The sequence below is a fragment of the Anser anser genome, assembly GCF_964211835.1.
Source record: "Anser anser genome assembly, chromosome: 2".
In the NCBI taxonomy this organism is placed as follows: Eukaryota; Metazoa; Chordata; class Aves; order Anseriformes; family Anatidae; genus Anser; species Anser anser.
The window spans coordinates 41,756,666-41,777,960 of NC_139721.1; the positions used below are offsets into that span (position 1 = coordinate 41,756,666).

The 21,295-nt window shown below is 38.9% G+C and overlaps 1 long non-coding RNA gene across 4 annotated transcripts in view; it reads left to right on the forward strand.

The window, feature by feature from the left end:
* LOC310894573 overlaps positions 1–18,289 on the forward strand; it is a 54,976-nt gene extending 36,687 nt beyond the window's left edge. For 3 of the 4 annotated variants that reach the window (XR_014580015.1, XR_014580017.1, XR_014580018.1), the window contains exons 5-8: positions 77–9,954; positions 10,804–11,009; positions 14,356–14,545; positions 17,503–18,289. This is a non-coding gene — a long non-coding RNA (uncharacterized lncRNA). The remainder of the gene's footprint in view (positions 1–76; positions 9,955–10,803; positions 11,010–14,355; positions 14,546–17,502) is intronic. The other variant, XR_014580016.1, reaches the window with a different exon arrangement.
* Positions 18,290–21,295: the final 3,006 nt, after the last annotated feature.

Sequence of the window (21,295 nt, forward strand, 5' to 3'; positions counted from 1 at the left end):
CTGGGACCCCTGTAGTTTAGGTGTTGTCATATCCAGAAAATCTGGCTTTCATGAGCTTTTTTTTTTTTTTTCCCAGGTGTCATGGCTGGATGCAGAGCTTTGGGCTCAGGTTGGAGAGCTAACATGGAGAGAGGGCATCTGCCCCCCTGGCCTCACTATTCCAGCTGCAAATTGCCATCTCCAGTTGAGATGTTTTCTGACTGTGCACTTAACCTGTTTCCTCTGTGGGCTTCAAAGCTTTAGCCCCCGTGTTGGAGTCTGGGTTAGCATGGTGGGGTGCATCTCATTTTTACACTTCAAAGTTGATCTTGTTACTTGTTTGGTCTTATAAGGCCTTTTCCTTTCCTGACCTAGTGTGCCTGCAGCCCTACCACTGAGTGGCTTATATTAAAGTAAATTGATTCATATCAAAGGTGATGAGATCCTTCAAATGTGACAGAGAGCAGCTAGACACACAGGAGGGAAAGCTCTGCCTGTTCGCAGGGAAACCTTCCACTCACACTGATCACTTCTTTACAGAACAAACTTTTACTTTCATGGATAGAAAAGGCTATCTGAATGTTTTAAGCAGTAATAAGTTTCATAAAGGTATCCAGAGAGGTATAGGTCTGGACCATATCACAAATAAGAATTGGAGAAAATTTTCTATACGTGAAACAGTAAAGTAGAACCTCCACTATCTTGCTGTCTTTGCTGCTTCCAGTAACTGTTATGAGCTTCTGGTAAGCTTCTTGCAATATTAATAATGGTATATGTTTAAAAATATCCTGGCATAGCTCTGTGTGCTGATTAATTTTGATCAGTTTTGCTGGAGAAGATCTCCAAGTCACCCACGTGATCTGACTAAGAAAAGGCTGAGTGAGATGAAGCTTAGAGATGGCTCCATGGGTTTATGTCTACACTTACAAGCTTTAGAAGGATAGTCTTTTCAAGTGGAGGTGATCTGGATACAAAATCAAGAGAAAATAGGAAAATTAATGTTCTCTCTCTCTCTCTTTCTCTCTCTCTCTCTCTCAATATATATATATTAAATATAATAGAAGAAATGAGGGAAGAATTAATTTCTTGCGTTGATCTGTGTAGTATGGCACATAGGTTGGCCAAATGGGAAGGTTAACACACACAAGAAAAAATCTTTAAAGGTCTGCAAGTAGTAAATAAATATATAGGTTATATCTATGAGTATGTGTATTTAAATTAGACAGATGAATTTGTGTTCTTTGTAGAAATAAAATATATTGTTGACCTCTCAGGGTACCAGACACTTGTTTGTTGTATTCCCTGACAGCCAAAAAAATAGCTTAAACGTGCCCTGAAAGTAAGAAGCAAACAGCCTTATTTGTCCACATTTTTTTTTTGAAGGTACATGCTGCTGTGAATATTTTACTGTTTCAAGCAAGCTGGTATCTCCCCTGCCAGAACCTGAAGCAGACAGATGAATTTCAGAAGCCTTTAGTACTCAGAAGCCTATTAATAAGACCAAATCATTTACATTACTGTCTTCAGACACAACCCCAATCAACCCCCCTGTGTGAGGAAGGTGTCCCCATCCTTGCAGCAGCCATCCAATGTGCATGGAGATGCCCACAGTCTGCACCTGCTTACCTGCTTCTGGTAGGAGCTGGCAGGGCTGAAGCAGCCTGTCCCTGCCTTGTGATTGCTTTCTGCAGCCCTTCTGAGGTTAAATCTCCTATCAAAGCCACCCAAAGAAATGCCAAGAGTTAAGGGAATATAATGCACACACTGGGGTTGGAGAGCCTGGCCTGACATGGTCTGGTACAGTGCTGCATTTAAATGTCACTAGCATCTTAGGTGTCTGAAAGGATAACCCCACGACATTCAGAAAGACAGGGACATTTAGTACAAGTGATAGAATGAGGTATACTCAGTCTCTTTCTCTGTGTGTTTCAGACTGGAGATCCCATAAATAAGGTGATGCCAAGGTTTTACTACACTGAATTGTCTTTTTGCCTGAGAAATTTTTTTTTTTAAAGTTTAAGTTTCTGAGTTGTGAAACTTCAGTCACCATTCTTTGTTATTTAGGTGGTCTTTTCCAGCTCTGCTCATTTCAGAAATTGAAATATTTAAAAGTATAATCTAAAATATTTTTCAGCCTCTATCCGGGATGAGGAGCCCCTGTTTCATCAGTGCTTACTGAGTCACTTCCTACAGGCCTCCCAGAACCAGACACCCACGTTCAGCGTTGCCATTGCAGACTAGCACTATGGAGCTCTGTCCGAGTACAAGAAAGTCCAGTCCAAGTGAAAACCAGATCCCACCTCCTCCACGAGGTACTGTAAGAACAGAGAACTAGACGATGAGCTCTGCTCTGGGTGCAGACTCCATGCATGCAGGCGCCAGAGGGGAGCCACAAAGGCCACCACAGACCTTCTGTTTCTCAGTGACCTGCTCTTGTTTCACACCACATGTCTTTCAAATCAAGTATTAGTTGAGTAGAAACTACCTCTGGGGTGAGACAAAAACAGGAATAATTCTCTTTTATGTGGAAACTTAGCAATATCAGAGATTATTTTCTACCTCCCGTGTATGCTTTGTTGTTTCCATCTTCTGTGCCATTTTGAGGCTTTCTGCTTGGGCCTCCCTGGTTGGGTTTCTTGTTATGACTTCCCCTTGGTGTCTTCATTTCCTTGCATGAACTGAATTATATTGGAGGCTGTTATTACAGAATTATTTGTGTTGGTGTGTTAGCAATGCTTATTCCAGATGCCCCGTGTTCATTTTGTACGTGTGTGCAGTTCCTCAGGTACTTTTGCTGAGTTATTTTCACACAAATCCTGGAACTGCTGATAGGTTTTTGTTTTGGAATAAATTCCATAAAATACCTTGGTAAATCTGCAACTACTGCAGTTTTTTATTACTACTGAGTTTACAGGTTCTGCAATCATTCAGAAAAGCTGATAAGGACAAAGAAATCTTTATTAATTTATTATCCATGAGTAAATGGCTTTTGAATTCTCTGTCAAGAGGGAGCAAATGCCAGCAGGCTGAAGAGAAAGGGCAGACTGAACCTGCATCTTGCTGTGATCAGTGATTTCTTCTTGCAGCTGATAAACATTTTTCCCTCCTTCTGTGAAAATATTAAACCAGAAGAGGGTGACTGGGGATCAAGTGACTGTTTGCAGTACTTCCTTCCACCTTTTTCTTTCTCTCGATTATTACTTGCACTTCCTAAATAGTTTTCTAAGAGTGTGGACAGCTACTTGGTCTCTGAATCATGCAGATGTCAGTGGAAGAATGCAAGATTCTCTTAGGAACTTTAAGGCTTGATGCAGAAAAAGGCCACAACTTTTTAAATGGTTGCTGTTCCGGAGCAACAAGACTATAGAGAAATACAATTCTGAATTTCTTGAGTATTTTATAAGTTCACAAAATTTTTTGAAAGCCATGTCTAAGAAAAGATATTCACAATGCATTTTTGTCACACCTGAATAGTTAAAAATTATGACACTTAATATCAGAATATTTGTGTTAAAGTACTGTGCTACATGCTTCGTGAATGTACCGTGCTTTTAAATACCCAATAAATAATGCTGTCTTAAATGGGACAGTTTTATAAAGGCTTAATGCTGTTGGCTGTGCTTTTCTTTGGCCAGTGCTTCCTTCTGAGCTGCCATTTCAAATAGGAGATCCATGTGCAGCTTTGCAGATTATTTTTCCCCGAGTTTGCAGTGAGATGGAGTCTTCAGCAAAATCCTTGGAGTAACACTGGCACAGCCTTATTCTTTTAAATGCTGTTCTCTCTAATGTACCATCTAATGTTCACATGCATTAATGCTCTCTGCTCTAATGTCACAGTTAAAGCTAAGGGTAACAGAGCTGATGTTATTGCAACTTTTAGGGACTAATATAATGCTTGGAGTGAGGTGGATTATTCTTGTGGGGAAGAAAAATCACAGTGATATTTTTTCATGGCTTGTAAAGAACATGCACGTTAGCCTGAAATCCCGACTGTGCAAATGACAGGAGTTTGCCTTGCTCACGCTTCCAAGCCAGCTTAAAGCTAGCCTGCTGCCCCAAAGCAACTCCCTTGTAGTTTCCACTTGATACCATGTGGCCTTCAGAATTTTTTTTAAACCTTCTCTAGCGTTTCCAGCCTGATATGTAGTCAGACTGACAATCAGACTTTGATGGCATTGAAGAGGGCAGCGTGGAAAAGTTGATTGCTCCCTCTCTATCTTTCTCTCTCCTACCCTTTTCTCCAGAATTTTTCCATTTTAGGTGGAATAACACATTTTGTTTGGCTTTGTATGAACTACTTCATTTACAGACCTTGCCCTGCAAACTTTTTCTCTGGTCCCATTCTGTGGTATTGAATTCTCCATTAAGCACTATATACTAAGTCAGAAAATGTTTCTCACATTATACGATATATTTATATATATTATATCTTCTTGGATTCCTAAATCATAGAATCATAGAGTTGTTCAGGTTGGAAAAGACTTCTAAGATCATCTAGTCCAACCTTTAATGTTATGAACCATTCAACATTGAGTTTGCACATTTTCCGTGAGGGATTGTGCCTAACAAGTGTGTCATGGCTGAGGAAAGCTCAAGAGAGAGAAAGGGACCTGGGGGTGCTGGTCGACAGCAGGCTCAACACGAGACAGCAGCTTGCCCTGGCAGCCAAGAGGGCAAACTGCATTTTGGGGTGCCTTAAACTCAGCACAGCCAGCTCGTCAAAAGAGGTGATTCTCCTATATTTAGTGTTGGTGTGGCCTCAGCTTGAATATTGTTTGTGTTTCTGGGCTCCACAATATGAAAAGGATATTAAGGTCCTTGAAAGTGTCCAGAGGAGCACGACAAAGCTGGTAGATGGGCTGTAAGACATGTCCTCTGAAGAGATGCTGAGGATATGTGGATTGTCTAGTCTGGAGATAATGAGGCTGGGAGGTCTTGTTAAATTTCCAAAGTCATAACAAATTATAAGGATTTATTTATTTTTTTCTCATCAGGCAGAGAAATTTGATTACTTCATTTCAATGGGAAATTTTTCCCTGCATATTTGATTTGTTAGGTTCCATTTTTCATCTACTGCCATGCCGTTTGTTCTTAAAAGCTTTTTTTCATCTAAGGATCACCCTAAAACAGCTCTATGGATCTACCAGGGAGCATTAAAAGCTTACTGGGAGAATCTTCCTATTTCTAGAGGCTCAGGGTGTTTTTCTGTGGCGTATATTTTTCTGAGCTTTGTACAGATTTAGGATCTTAGGATATAAGGTCCACAGACTTTTGCCAGAATGGTTGGCAAAAGAGCAGTGATATTCTTATAGCCTGAGGGTTATTTTTGATCTGGAAGACTTCAAGAAGTTGTCCTCTCAAAAGACTACAAAGCTATCAAAGCTATTTACAAAGACTCTTTCCCCCTCCCCCCAGAGCAGGCCCAATGGCAGTGGCCTGCAATAGCTTTTCTTCAACAACCTTTTGAAAAGTTGATTTTCTCAATGAAATCCAACAGAGGAGCCATTAGTGTGTCAAACCAGAGTGGCAGCATGGGCAGAGGGGCTGGGTACTGATTGCTTAATGCACTTTCAATTCACACCGAAGGTGTTTTTTTCTTTTCTTGCTTTTTTTCTTTTGCTTGCTTTCTTTTGCTTTCTTTTCTTTTGTCTCTTCTTTGTCTGTTTTCTTTTGTTTGCTTTGTCTTGTTTTCTGTTGTTTACTTTCTTTTGCTTTCTTGCCTTTTTTTTCCTGTTTTCGTTTTCTTTTTTCCTCTTCCTTTTTGTTTTCCTTTGTCCTCTTGCTTTTGTTTTCTTTTGTTTTCTCACTGTCTTTTTTTTTTCTTTTTTTTTTTTCCTTCTGTCTTTGTCTTTTGCTTTCTTGCTTTTGTTTGCTTCCTTTCTTTTGGTTTCTCACTGTCTTGTTTTCTTTTGCTTTCTTCCCTTTTCTGGGTAGGCATTCACTGCTTTGGAAATGTTTGGGCCAAGCATCTTTAGGAGGTCACTGATAAGAACTGGGAATGGAAATAGAAAGCAGCCACTTCCATATGGGTGTTAAATAGCTGTCTCTGGAAAGCCTTTTCTATACTGTGTGCCTCAGTCTGTGCTTGGAAGCTTTACCCCTTTCCAACCCTCCCTACTTCCACATAACTCTGGCATAGTATTAACCTCCTCCCCCCCCCCCCAAACCTCTGTCCTTGGCATGCTGTGGGAGCTCTCCCATCCTCTCACCTTACTGTATTTTATACATGAGGAAAGCTTGTGTTCAGCTTCAGGTAGGTGAGGCTTTATACGTTTGTCCATTCATTGCCAGAAGTACTTCTGCCTTACTCTGTGACTGCTGTATCTTATGCTAATGGATATTGTGTTGTGTATTGCCTGAAGCTCTTCTGTCTTGGTCATCATAGTCTCTTTCTTTTCTAACTGTTTTATTGGTGCTGAAAGACAAAGATGCAGGAGAAAGGCTGAAAGCCATTGCATTCAGATTTCCTGATGAGTAACTCTTCAATCTTGTGACTTAAAAAGCAAAATTCTTTGCAATTTTGTAGCCAATAGAGCTTCCGTGAAACACACTGTGGTCATGCTAGCAGAGGAGCATAGTCCATATTCTTGGTACAGTGGCCGACTCCTTTTACAAGAGCCAGAAAGCAGAAGATAAGGTGTATATATTTTTAAAATGCTTTTGGTCTTGCTTGAACAACTGATGAATAAAGCTCTGGTTTGTTCCTCTGAGACCCTTTGTCCACACAAGAAACCTTCATTCCTCTAAAATGAATCTGGGGCAAAAGGGAAATAATATTTTGTCTTAAAATTATGAAGAGACTTTGAAAGCTTATATTAAAGTCCCTATTGTGTTCCTGGTTTACCAGTCTGTAAAGGCAGCTATCCAGCCTCCTATATCAAAATCTTGAAATAAATAAATAAATAAATAAATCATAAAGCCTTCACCTCACCCCCTCCATTCAAATAAGTTTTCAAACCCATCAAACTAATCACTCGTAAAATTTCACCATTATATTGTTAATTCTGACATGACTGGCTCTTTAAATGTAATGAAAAGCCACTAAGGTTTTAATTTTTAGAGGAAGCTAATCTGGTCAAAATCTTTTGAGCATTTTTTTTTTCCAGTTTGGTCAGAAAACATCATCCAAAGGGTTTGTGTCTTGTGTATAATAGAATAGTTTCAGTTAAACTTGTCCCTATAAAGGCACCTAAAGTTCAACCTGGAGATTATGGTCAGATTGAGAAGATTCCTAACAGACGTGGGGTAGGTACAGCAGCTGTGTCTGAAGCCATCTCCTTGGGCTGTTTGGGCAGAAGAGGGGGCAGAGTATGGATAATTTGTTTTCAACTTGCTATAGTGATGGAAACAACGTTGTTTAGATCCTCTCAACACCTGCACAATTTTGGGCATCCATAAGTCAAAGGAAGACAAGATCCATATAGAGCCCCACCTCTGTCATGGGAACACATGGACCACTCCTTCATTGCCTAGGATGATGTCTTCTTCACTGCGTGATATAGGTAAGTGACTCCTGGTCATTTTTGTTTTCCCACCTGAACGTCTTCTGTGGGCCTCCTCTTGCACAGCAGCGTGGATGTTCTGCTCATCTCTTCCTTTAGTTAGGATCTAAATAAAATCTCCATTATAATATTTTCCTAAAGCATACTGAGCTTTCATCTCTCCCTGCAGTGTAGAGTCAAAGGTTTCTCCAGGCTTTAGATATATCGCATTTAGAGTAGCTTTAATGCTAGCTCCATGACAACACTGAGCACTCACAGTCTCGGAGGGACCGATCCTGGTAATGCATCAGCTTCAGAAGACAGCTGTGGCTCTACAGCAGGAGAAAACACCCCCACACTGCCTGGTTCCTCCCCACAGCTGCAAAGTGACACAGCCTGCACACGTTGCAGAGCTCTCTTCAGCTCGTCTTCATTGCCACGGGTGTAAAGACCTGTTGGTTAAAACTGCCATGTCCATATATTTGTATTGATTTATTATGTTCCTTTCTTTGAAAAGAAAGTGACATAAAAACATCTAAAGAATGAGATTTTTGTAAAGCCAGCACTGAATGCTGTTACAAATTTGGAAGCTTTAAATACAAAGGATTGCAATACTGAAATGCTGCAAGCCCATGTAAGATTTACTGTTGACTCACTGCCTTGTCTCTTATGGCACGCACGCAACACTTTATAGACGAAATATCGCTGAAATGGTATCCTTGGATAACTTTGCTGTTTAGATAAGCGTGTTTTTAAAGACATGCTCCAGACAGTGATAGGAATTTATGCTGCACCTCAGAGCACAGGATAATTCTATTTTAATTATAGAGCATAGTTCTACATTACTGAATGCTCAGAGAAAACTATAAAAGAAATATGATTTTCATCCTGTTGTAATTAAAGGAAACAATAATAATAATAATAATATACACACACATACAACAAAACACATAATTATAAATTTGAATTAATGGCAGTGGAAATTATATATATATATATATATATAAAGAAATAGAAAAGTTTGAAATACCAGGAATGAAGCAATTGCATTTTGCCAGGAATTAGTTTATGAGAAGACAATGTGATGGTATGTCATCAGATTATTATTATTTTTTTTTCTTTCTGTTTTTCCTGCATATTCTGCTTTTCTTTTTACTTTCGTATTTTCACTATATTACTGGTCTCCTTGTATTCAGAAGGATCTGGGTTTAAACTGCTTCAGCAGCTGAGTCTTAAAACCATAAATTCCACATCAGGTTCCATACACTAGGAGGGCAGCTAGCAGAAATGATATCTAATTGCTGTTCATTGCCTTTAGAATGTGGAATGAATGGTTAAGTAAATAGTACTTTTAGTTTTTTGATATACTGCTTTTGCTAATGTGCTTTCCTGTTTTCTGCAGTTAAAGTATTGGCTGTACATGTGCTGAGTGTACCACTACGCTTGAGTTTCCTGCTTTTAGAAACAAAAATATTAGTGCTACAGATTGTAAAACACAATTTTCTTTGGAAGTATTTCTTAAACTGAATTGCTTTTTACTTTTTTAATCAGGTCTTATTCTCCTTGGGGTTTTAGTAACAGTCTTTTAATCACTCATGAACAGTACTGATCCAGATATGACTGTGATCTCTGATCAGTATCATTGTATGTACAGGGAAATTGACAGGATGTAATAATGTATTTTTAACTTAAAACAAGTGAGATGAAATTGTAGTAAGAAAAATGCCACTGCTTAGTCCTCCAGGTTGTTTTCTATTCTTTTTTTTTTTTTTTTTCTAGAAACACCTGTAGGAACTTACAACCAATTGTGGAGAGTTGGTTATTTATTTTGTCTGGACTTAAATATATTGTTTCAGAGTAATTTACCTCTCTGTCTGGAAGATAAATTAGACTGTCTATAAAGCACTTGTGTCTTATTTTGCTTATTATAAGTACAGATAAAACTTTGCTTACACAGACCTTTCACAACAGACCTTGTGGTAGAAATATCATCTTTGCAAAAATATATTATCAGTATAGTTTCAGCCAGTCAAACTCCGTATGTAGCACACTTGCTGCTCTCGAAACAATTTCTTCATCTTGTTCACCAGATAAATCAGACATCCAGAGGATAATTAAGTTACTTAAACACATGAATATGGTCCCCAGGAGGCCTACCTGGAAATGATGTAGATCATTTAAGTTTTGGCATTTTTCATATTGAATGTTTGGATCTGGAAAATAAGATATTCTTATACGAACTACTTTGTATTTCCTAGTTATTATGGCTATTGTTGTTTTCATTATCCTTAATTTGTCATTGAGGAAAAAAACTCCCCAGGGTTAGCTTCTTCTTCTGTTATTTCTTCTTCAAATCACTCTGACATTTGTGTAATTGCCAAGATGTGGTGAAGATAACTGCTTGTACTTCACATTTTCCAGGACTTTATATGAGGAGTAGGTGGACAATATTTCATCCCTATGTGATATCCCTGTTTGAGGGCACTGAATACAGGTATAGATTTTGGTTTTCATCTCTCTTTTCCAATAGGGTGAGCATTATATACATAGAAAATCATTCCTGGTTTAGTCGTATCATAGCTATAGTGCTTGCTATACTGAAAGATCTTCGTGATTCAAGTTACCTTGCTGTGTATTTGGAGCTGTGTATTTGCTCCTATTGTTCCTCCGGTGATAATTGCAGCACTCATTTCACGGGGAAAATCTTTCAGAATTCTTGGGAAACCGTGGGCAGTATTAATTAAAAACAAACCAACCCTAAACAACACCAAATGTTAATTTAGTTTTTAAATAAGTACTATCTATGCCTGATTCAGAGTGACTAAGTTATGTTTTTACACCAAATTGCCCTTTTTCTCCATAGTAGACAAAGCCAAGAAAGGTGATTTAATCTAGGATAAAATCAGGCCTTATGGCTCTTCCAGGTGAACTGCTTTTATTCAAAATATTGAAAAAAAAATCTGAAGAAGTCATCAGACTATTTTGTGTATCAAACATACTTGACAAAATTCCTTCATTTTGGAAGGCAGAATAATATTTCATCCCCTTCCAGGAACATACTGAATGAAAGAAGAAAGGAGAGTTTTTCTCTTCCCCAAAATACCAACTGTGTAAATTATGAGTATTGTAAAAAAATATCATACTGCATTCCTGGTACTTTTATTATTTCTAAGTGTTCCTGTACGGCAATTAATTTGTTGTTTGATTTACTGATATTTTATGTTTTGAGATCCTTGTTTTGAGTAGAAGAGAAAATAAATCTGTTGGTAGCATGTTGCCAGGTTGATCTGTTTTGTTACCTCAACCAAAAGAGCTACCTTAATTCAGCTGCATGTTTTTATAGCCAGGTACGTGGCCACAGCTGTGTGCCCTTTGAGTCCCACAGAAGGAGCTCCTGGAGGTTGGAAGAAGGACTCTGGAGTATGTCCACGACACCTGTGGTGAGTGGATGTGGGTGACTTCAGCAGCTCTGAAAGCTGCAAACTAAAGCTTGAGAGCTGAGCTTGGCACCGGGGAAGACCTGTCTGCAGCTGAGCAGAGGAGCATCAGGTCAGTATGGCACCAGGGTAAGATGAGCTTCATTGGCACGTGGCTTTATAATGGAAGAAGTCTCTACCCTTTGTGTGATATGGAGCCTACTCCAAAAAAAAGTCTGCTTGGATTTGAATAAACAGCAAAAGATTTATCTGCAGCATCCCACATATGCCTTCCCTCTTACTATCATAAGACATTACAGGGTCACATTCCCTAGGGACTAGGGTCCCCACTCAAACCAGAGCAAAGTGTATGTAAACCTACTGGGGCTAATTTTTAGAACATCTTGCATTCGGTGAATTTGATCTATCAGCACAACTTGGCTTGATTTTTAGAGCAAGATCTGAAATTAAAGATGGCTTTCTGTTTCTCTGATGTTTTCTTGGCCAATTTAGTTAGGATGTGCACCAAAATTCTCCCCCGGGGCTGTGCCTACAGAGTAGGTACCTACAAAATACAGCTGCAGGACAACATTGTGGTGTCAATGTAATGTATAAGGGAAATCTGATAATGTCTCAGTACACCCAAGCTGCTGGCTTGATGTGGAGGTGGTGTATTAAACTAGATTTGCAACATCCAAGTAATTTTCTTGAGACTTCCAGAGTGTTAACTCATCTTAATGAGGGAAACCAATGTAAATGAGCATAGTGTGGAACTGGATCCAACAAACCCTGGTTTGAATAGTGTCTCTAGTTAACAGGTAATGCAGAGTCACAGCAGGAGACCTCTGAATTTCATCTCCCTCTTTGCACTGCCTGCCCCAAGCTTGTCCTTCTCATTCTCCATGAGTTATGGTGGTCCCAGACCTAGTGGTCTGGGAAAGACATGGCAGAAAAATCTGAACAAGATGCAGTTTGTCAAAATCCACAGTTATCCCTGCTACAGAACTGCCAGTCTTGAGACAATTCTGAATGTACAAAGACAGGTAGCTTCTGCTGTAAAAGTCTTGTGGCTAGAAAATCTCATCACTCTGGAAAATGGAATTTTACTGTCTATATGATTGTCATGCGCAGCTTCCCTTTGAAATGACAAGCTTCAGTGGAAAATTTAATAAACGCTTTTAATCCTAACCAGAATTACACATTTTTATTGATATCAGTATAAATAATAGCCTTCTGTATTCTTTTAGAATGACGAATTATAAAAATATCTACTTAGAATGAACTGTAAAATAAACCAGCCACATTTCTTGGGTCCTCTCCAGGTTTCTGCCGTGCACATTCCTTTGCCCAGTCTGGAAGCTCACTTATCCAAATAACAAACATTTCAAAATTGATGGTGGTCTCTCAGAAAAAAAAATATTTTTGTAAATTATCTCTGAAGTTATGTGAGACATTACTCATTTTATTCATCTCACTCACATAACTACATCTCCAAAATACAAGTGCATACCTCTAATTTATTTATGTGAAATGTGCCCCGCCTGGCACTTGAAAGTCTCATCCTGCTCTCCAGTTTATTTGTGACTGCAGTGCTGTGCAGATGGCTGCTGTGGCTGTGGGCTACTGCCCCAAGTGAACTTGGCCCCAGGGACAAGAAGCATGGCACAACTATACTTTTCTTCAGTAGTCTCTGCAGAAACCTGCAGCTGATTTTATTTTTTAATCTTCAAAGATCTCCTTGAAATCTGTACCGTCAACACAATTCGTATTATTAATCCTAAAGGTTTAAACAGTTTTTTCCCCGGTGCTTAAGGCATCTGAGTTTCAAAGGAATTTACGTACCAAACTCCCTCTGAAAATCCTGAAGTTATCTGACAGAATTTTTATCTAGATTTGTTTTTTGGATGCTAAAATTAAGCATGGCTAAAGATGTTAACATAAAGACGTCCTCTGTGCTATACATAATTGTATAGCAAGAGATTTCATGCACTGCATCAGTTTTCATTTATGTCTTGGAAGATTTACCAGCTTATCAATTACTGAGATTTTGAAGGATTTGCACTGATGCTACTGACAGCAGTTAGAAGATGGGTATGATATACGCAATAATTTTGGCTGGTAGGTGTGATAGGATTCTGATTAAAGGCTCAGGATAGAGGGATGTGATTTACCAAGAATTTAATGTCTTACTCTAAATAGAGTGTTATTAAAAAAAAAAAAATCCTTCTTATTTGAAAGACATGGAGATAATTGTATATAAGAATATCGTATCTTGATGAAAAGTTATACTTGTTCAAGGTTTCTCTTATCTTTCTGCCAAAGTTTCTGGGTTCTCTTTGTACACATAGGCTGCCTTTGTACTGAAAACTTTCTTCTGTACAAATCATGCCCTTGTAAATTTTAGTAATGATTATGATGTGAATAAAGGAGTTACTTTACCATTAGCTCGGTGAAAAAAGAACCTGACTTTAATGTTAAGATTATATGAGAGTTATGTGGATGAAGGAAAAATGACATGGTACAGCATAACAAGGGATTTTATTACATCCCAGGACCTGTGTTTTGCTGAAGCAGTTGCAGTCCTGGGAAGGATTTGTACCTGGACAGGAACTGCAAAGCTGTAGCAATCAGTAATAGAATACCTTTCTATGCAGGATGTCTTGGGAATGAGATGAAATTTTAAACTGAGACATGAATATTGCCTTCTGACAATATTCACAGTGGAGACTTGTGATTTTTAGGGACTTAAAAATTGGAAATAAGATTTTGTGTTCAGAAAAGGGGGGCATTTATACCCTAAGAAAATAAAATCAAGAGAGCTGGGTATTTCAAATATTGCTTCTGCCTGTAACCTAAATCTGGTAGAGATCATGCTTTATGTTTCCAAGTCAAAGAGGTCACCATTGCTAGCCTGACCCAACAGCTCACTGCTGGGAACTTGGCTCTGTGGCACAGAGCTGTGAAGGCTGTATAGTACAGGAGTGGCACACCTTAGATCTTGGTCCTGCCTTGCTCAAAATCCTGATCATGAACAAAGGGGGAGCACATCTCAATGTATGTAAATCAATAATATATTTTTAGTATAATTAGAATCTCAGATGTTTGTTAGTCCAGACTTGGTTGTTACAGAAAGGGAAATAATTACTATGCAATTAAAACTGTAGCATGTGCACTTAGTTTCTACCCCTTTTCCTAGAGTTATGCTCATTCAGCTCTGTGGACTCTTCATTTTTCTTAATGTTTGAATTCAATTTTAAATTTGCAATTTGTGTGAATAAATAAAGCCTTATTCTATGAGGCTGTGAGAAGGAAAAGCTGGCAGATGACTGTTACACATCTCTGTAACAAGGGTGAAGGCTGTAGGCTTTTGTGCTGAAGTGAGGACTTGGCCAGCTTATGGTATGTGACAGAATTTATTTTGCCTTCAGTTTACCTTCACAGTAACAAATTGTTTGTGCTTCTCTGCTTCTTTTCCACAGCCAAACTCTACCTTGGGGAATGGCCTCCTTGTCCTTTTGGAAGCAATCAAAGAAAACAAAAATCACACTGAGACTTTTTTTAAATTATTGCCTATTTTGCACATTTGTTTCAAACTGTTCACCTGAGAGGGGGGTTGCTGCCCCAGTTTGTCTGCTGGGCTGGAGGAGTTTCTGCCTACTGGATTTACAGGTGGGTGTAGCAGATGTGGAGGGGTGGGTCTCGTATCACAGAATCATCTAGGTTGGAAGAGACCTCCAAGATCACCTAGTCCAACCTCTGACCTAACACTAACAAGTCCTACACTAAACCATATCACTAAGCTCTACATCTAAATGTCTTTTAAAGACCTCCAGGGATGGTGACTCAACCACTTCCCTGGGCAGCCTATTCCAATGTCTAAAATGCCCCCTGTCAGTGGGGCAGTTGTTCACACCTGGCTTATGACCACCAGCTGCTACAGCTGATGGGGCTGGGATATGATGGTGAGGCAACAGCCTGCAGTTCTGCGCAGCAGCCACCCAGCTACCTGTACCCCTTGGTAGCCATTGGTATGCACACGACTTTAAAAGAGTAGCTAAATAACCTGAATTTCTGAACGGGCACTGCAGTTGTGTGAATTCCCTTGGCCACAGTGGGTTGTGAAGGCTTTGGCTGGGCTTCCCCATTTGCTGTCTGTATGGGCAGAGGTCGTGGCCTTGGGGATTTTGTCAGTGACAATGTTCAAATTAATTTTCACTTATATGTTCTCAAAATAATTGAAGTGTTGGGAGATACCAGTGTGATCTAAAGTCATAAGCAAGTTATTTGTAAGGGTTGCAACACACACGGTGGGAACAAACCTTGGTAGAGGTTCTAAAACTACTCTTAGAAACTGCTAAAATTGAAAGTTCTCCAAACAACTTGTACCCAGTGGTATTTTCAGAGGGTTATAATTGTAGTTCTGACCTCTGTAGCTGAGATCAGCAGTAATCTTGCCTGTCTTCTGTATGACACACTAGTACAGTCCTTCTCATAAAGTCTGTTTCAGTACTGGAATACCAAGTATTTAGAAAATATTTGTTTATATTTACAACATTTTCTTTAAATTTATAAATGAGGAAGCATACAATAAATAATCTGGAGAGAGAACAATATTTATCAAAGTTTCACTTCTCTGTTTATAAAAATGCATTTTCCTCAGGAGAATAGAAATCTGTTAGAGGCAGACCAACTACTAAACTCTCTTGTGAAGACAGTCCCTGTTTCCTCAGTTGAAATGTAGTGAATGATTAAGTGGAAATAACTCATTTTGACCGGCTGCTGAAGTCTGTCTTCAGATTTTTTAGTTTCTTCCTGCTGGAAATATATCAATAATTGTTCCTCAACTTCTGCGTCAATATATCTTTTTTATCATACATCTAAATTATCTTTCTCTCAGACCTTAATTTTTAGGATAAAATTGTGTTAGAGTAGCCACTTCTATATTATCTTTTTGCAGTTCCGTCCGCAGTCCTCTAGAAAGGTCATTTATATATATATATATATGTGTGTATATATATATATGTGTCTGTGTTCATACCTCTCCAACAGTGTAATGACAAGGGCTGATTAGAAGGAGCAGCTTTCCACAACCAAGTATTTTTACTCAGAGCTCTTGTTTACTGGAAAAAGTTATTTTGCATTTAGCAAGAGTATGATAATTTATAGCAATCCAGTTACTCTGATCTAATTTCCCTATGATCACTCTGACCATGCACTAGCTCTAAGGCTGTCTACTACATTTTCAAAGGTGAACAAAATCCCTCACGTGATGATGTTCTTGGGGTGCAGATGCGTAGTCAAGCTAAACTGTGTTTCAACACTTTTTCTTGTCATTTGAAACTCAGGTGTCTAATGCAAGTTAGATAGATACCCAGCATCTCATTACAAACACTTACAACCCCAGCATTTGCATTTGAAGGACACTGTAGATGAAACTTAGCCATGCAACTAAAAGGGGTCACTAAAGGTCACTTGTCTTCCATTAGTGTTCACATGCTAATATTTTCAAGATGAAAAACTTACTGTATAATAGTAACAGGCACAGACCCTAGTCTTATGCTTTATGCTGTGTATTTATGACTGCTTTTCTTATTGACTTAAATTTATAAGCAAAGGATGTAAAAACGGAATAATATGGTAATGCTCAGTGCAGTGGGCTGCTTGTTCCACATGCAGCAGCGATCAGTTGACAGAAGAGGAACATGCTATTTTTAAAATAAAGAAGTGGCAGAATTATATGCAGGATGTTACTACTAAATAGGTGTAGATCATCAAATCCTTCCTAATAAGTGCAGAATCCTTCCCAGAGAGAGGAGTCTTCAGGAACATCTAAGTGCAGACAGTCTCTCTGGAGCTTAATCACTCAACAGGTCAAAGAAGATTAAAGCAGATGTCGAATATAAAAAGGAAAATAACCTCCCTTCTTTGGTGCAACATCTGCTCCTTTCTGTGTTGCCGGAGGCAGCTACTCTGCTGCTTCCCACAGCTAATAAAGTCAGCTAAATCCACTGAAAAAGCCCACTGCTATTTTTTCAAATATGTGCACTTTGTAAAATTAAAAATGTATGCGAGTTACATACTGAGAAAAAAATTCTGAGCACATATTTATCTGGAGGCTCAAATTTTAAAATTCCTGTATAAAACCTTGTTTGTAAAGAGGAGTGAGGAGAACCAGCAGAAAAACAAACAGGTAAAGAGAAGAACAGTAACAAATAACTGCTGAAAAGAAAAAGTGCTCGGTGAGCTAATCTCACTGAACTGTCTGTACTGAGTGGCACTTCCCTTCCTTCAGTAATTATTCTCATTTGGGCTCATTTCTTTCCCTCCACATTTTACAGAGCTCTATACGGAGATGTGCCTTTATGTATCTCTTCCAGTGACAAAGTTGATTGAAATTGGCAAATGGTTTCCAAATTATCTTGAAGAGCTGACCCAACACAAGGCTTGGGAATGTATTTCTAAGAAACTCAGTCTTTTCCTGGCTACACAATCTTCGTTGGTTACAAACTTTGGGAGGGTTTGTTATTTGTTATACAAAACTTCTAGCATTTGCACAGTGTTTCTAAATTGGAGACCTCTTAAAGAAGCTTTAAATGATAAATCACGATGATTTTCTTTATTCATAGCACTGGAAGTGAAAGGAAGTGAAGAAATGGGTTGAACTGGAGCAACAGGAAATTCAGCCACAAGACAGTGGACTGAAACTCTGAAGTACACAACTCTGAATGCTGATGCCATGCATCTTTCTGCAAACAAGCTTTTAAACATATACATGCTTTAAAAAGAAGTGTTCTGTATTTAATATGACTTGGTTATAAATTATTAACATATTATGTATATTATATAAAAATTGTCTCTCAATCTACATGTGGATGTCTATGTATATATAATTATGCTTTTTTAGATAAACGTGAAAGTGTAATGGAGGAATAAAAAAAAACAGATTTGAAGACCTTTGGGAGGTAAAGGAAGAAAACAAATAATATTCTTTCTGGCAAAGAAACATGAGACTCAATAAAAGGAAGAACACAAGCTAATAACAAATACTTTTGTTTATTGCTCACTAGCCTGTTGGGTTTATTGCACCCAGAGTTACAATATTTCTAGGAAAAAGGAGCATTTTCCAGTTCAACCATGGCAGTGCTGTAGCATGTCAAGACAGAAAGCTGGCCCTTTCCTCTAATTTTTTCCCCTCCCCAAAATGGTAAATATATGAATATAAGATTAAATAGATCTATATCTATATTTGTCCCCTAAAGTATCAGGTTTATTCATTAGAAATTAGTCTCTTATTCCAGAAATGTTCTCCAAAAATCACAAACTACTTCTGGGCTAAAATATTGATTCACTATATTCGACCCCTTTTTTTCTTTAGAAAAAGAAAAGTCAGTTTTGTAAAAATGACTGTCCCTCTTTGTGATGTCCTATCATACAATTTCTTGCATTATTGCTTTTTTTTAAAATTTAACTTAATTTAATCTTATTATTTTTTTCCTAGTAGTCTCATGTTCTCTGTGAGATAGTACAATAGGATGGCAAGCCACTGGCCACGGTTCTTTTGATGGGTGCAATAACTGACCTTTAGAGATGCTGTTTCTTTTCAGATTTTTTTTTTCCTCTTGTGTTGCATAATGGAGTCTTTGTGTTTTTTTGTTATTGACCTGAAAACAGAGGGATATGTTACTAACACTGCACAGCTGACTGGACTGTGACTTAATCTGTAGTTAGTACAATCTGTCTCAGTGATGCTTTCCATTGCGTGCAATTTTGTATTGCACACATCTGTATACATTTGGTCAAGATGGTAAGGAATAGATTTGCGTTGAAATGTGGAAAAAAAATACAAATCTTGAACTTCTTCCAGATGATGATTGACATTTGAGAAGCTGATCTGAGTGGAGGAGTCTTTTCAGCATTCCCTCAAAACCCAAAGCCTGATAGTGACACCTACAAAACTCACTGTTTAGCTATAAGGAATTGATACAACCCGAAAGGAAGCTATTGACCTTTAATGTAATTTTTCCAAACTAACAGTAGATACATAAGGCTGCTGGAGATGATGACTAGACAAAACCATGGCAAGGTGATTGAGGAAATAGTTGATCAGATGTTAGACCAAAAATTGCCCGGAAAAGCACAATTACACAGTTGGAAATTTTCCTTCTGAGACCCTGGGGGGAGGCCAGCACTGGATCTGGCTGCTGATTAAGCAGTGAGTGTACATGGGCTGTGTTTGTGTGGTGGCATGTGTCGTCACTGTCACCAAATTGCTCAGGTTGGGAGGGACCTCTGAGGCTATCTAGTCCAACCTCCCCGCTCAGCCTGTCTCTTCATAAGCAGGAGACTGAAAAATGTGGCTGTGGGAGGACCAGAGCGCCTGTAACGGGAAATATGGGCAGCATTTTGTGCTGTCCCACAATTTAAAACAGGGTACTTCATTGAAAATAAAAGGGGACAAGCTCAGAGACACTGACACCTGGTTACACAAGAGACTTCTGTGTTTACTTGGGGCAACTAGTGCCCAGTGTGCCTAAAAATCAGGCCCTGTGGTGTGGTAAATGGTTAGTGTGATCCCACTTGCTTTTAGCTGGCTTCTTCAATGTTGCCACAGTGCACCTGAGATAAAATTCTGGTGGTGCAGATTGACCTGGAGCTGGACAAGGGATGGGAGTACACCTGCTCCTATGCGAAGTGACTATGGAGCAGGAGATTCACAGTACGAGCAGAAGGCTGCAGCCAGCTCCGTGTATCATCGTTAGTCAGAAACAAATGTTTCTTAGCTCCATGCAGACCAGGTACTTCTGTAAGCAAGCACTTGGAAATGTGTTTGTCTTAAGGCAAATGCATTTTATTGAGCAGGTTCTATATAAGCTAACACTTTTTTCAGTAACTGATTTTTTTTTTTTTTTTTCAGATTCTAGTTTATATTGGATTCCTAGCTGGAATAAATCACTGGCATTTCAAAGGAGCAACCTACCCTCTAGCTTCAGTTGTTTTCAAATGAGCAACTTCAATTTACACCAGCTCTAGAAATGGCCTAGGAAATTAACAGTTCTCAGTGACATTAATGTAAATTTACTTTGTTGTGCATGCACTTTTAAGTGAGAATAACAATATTTATTACCTTAACTCCTCCCTTTCAGCACTCTTCTGGTCAGGATCAAGTAGAAATAGCTCTGCAGAACTGACAGACTTGGTTCTAAAATTGAATGCTGTAATCAGTAATAATGAAGGTAAAAGGAATGGAGTGACTGGTGAATTAATTCTGCTCTGTGTGTGGGTGACTGTGCAACCTTATACTGAACCCCCAAGAAACAGGGAAAACACATTTTTGCAGGCGTCTGCCTCTTGGGAATTTACAGACTAATCTATTTAATATTTGAAATGTAGTACATCTAATATTATCACTTCAGCTTTGTGCACCAAAGTACTGGGTTAAAATAGTGCTTCAGAGGAAACTGCTATTTTATGTCCAAGGGAAACTTGGACTTGGGACTTACTTCTACAGCCCTATTCCAGTTTGAGGGTATCAGGACCTTTCATGGGGTATTTAAGTCAGCACAAAGTTTTTAGCTGTTCAGACAAAAGCCACTCTTGTTGTCTTCCTCTTTCACTTCTGGCTGGGAGGCTGCTCACCTGTGAGCTTCCCCAGAAATGCTGGCTTTAAGCAGCATGTGGTTGAATGATTCTGAAATGTTTCACTGGCAAGAACCTCTTCTAGGTGTCTTAGGGGGGCTTTGCTCTTAAATTTGGCTCTCCCTGTGGCCTGAGAAGCCTGGGCTGAACAGCTGGATACACACCCCCTCCAGGTAAATATGTACATGTATATATGTCTGTGTGTATATATGTGCGTTTTGGTTATGTAACTTCTCAAAGCTGTATGTGTGTGATGAATAAACAACTTGCCACAAAAAAACAACACTTTATAAAATATTCATAATGAATTTTAAGTAACAGACTAGGACTAACAGAATGAAAACATTTAATTTACATTGACAGAGCTAATAACTAACAGTAATGGAGATACCTGCCCAGCAGGGAATTAACTTAATCTTTCCTCATCTTCCTAAAGCCTATCTGAACAGTCACAGCCCCGAAAGTCCTTCTGATGCCCTGCGATCAGGACATTGGAGGCAGAGCTGGTTGAGAGCTGCTGCTCCTGAGGACAGTGCAGGCTGATGCTGTGCAAATCTCTGCTTGGCTCAGGATGTCCACTGTGGGGTCAGGAACCCGGCTTGGTGACGTGGTGCCTGCAGCATGTCAGCCCTGCTATGGGTCCCTCTGCAGCATGTGGGAAATCTTGTTTTTGGTTGTCAACTAACAGCATCAAGCCAGCCGCAAACTCTGAAACGTGGCATTGATTTTATCCAGTTTCTGAGCTGAAGGCAGAAAGATGAAGCAAAATTCACAGGCAAAATT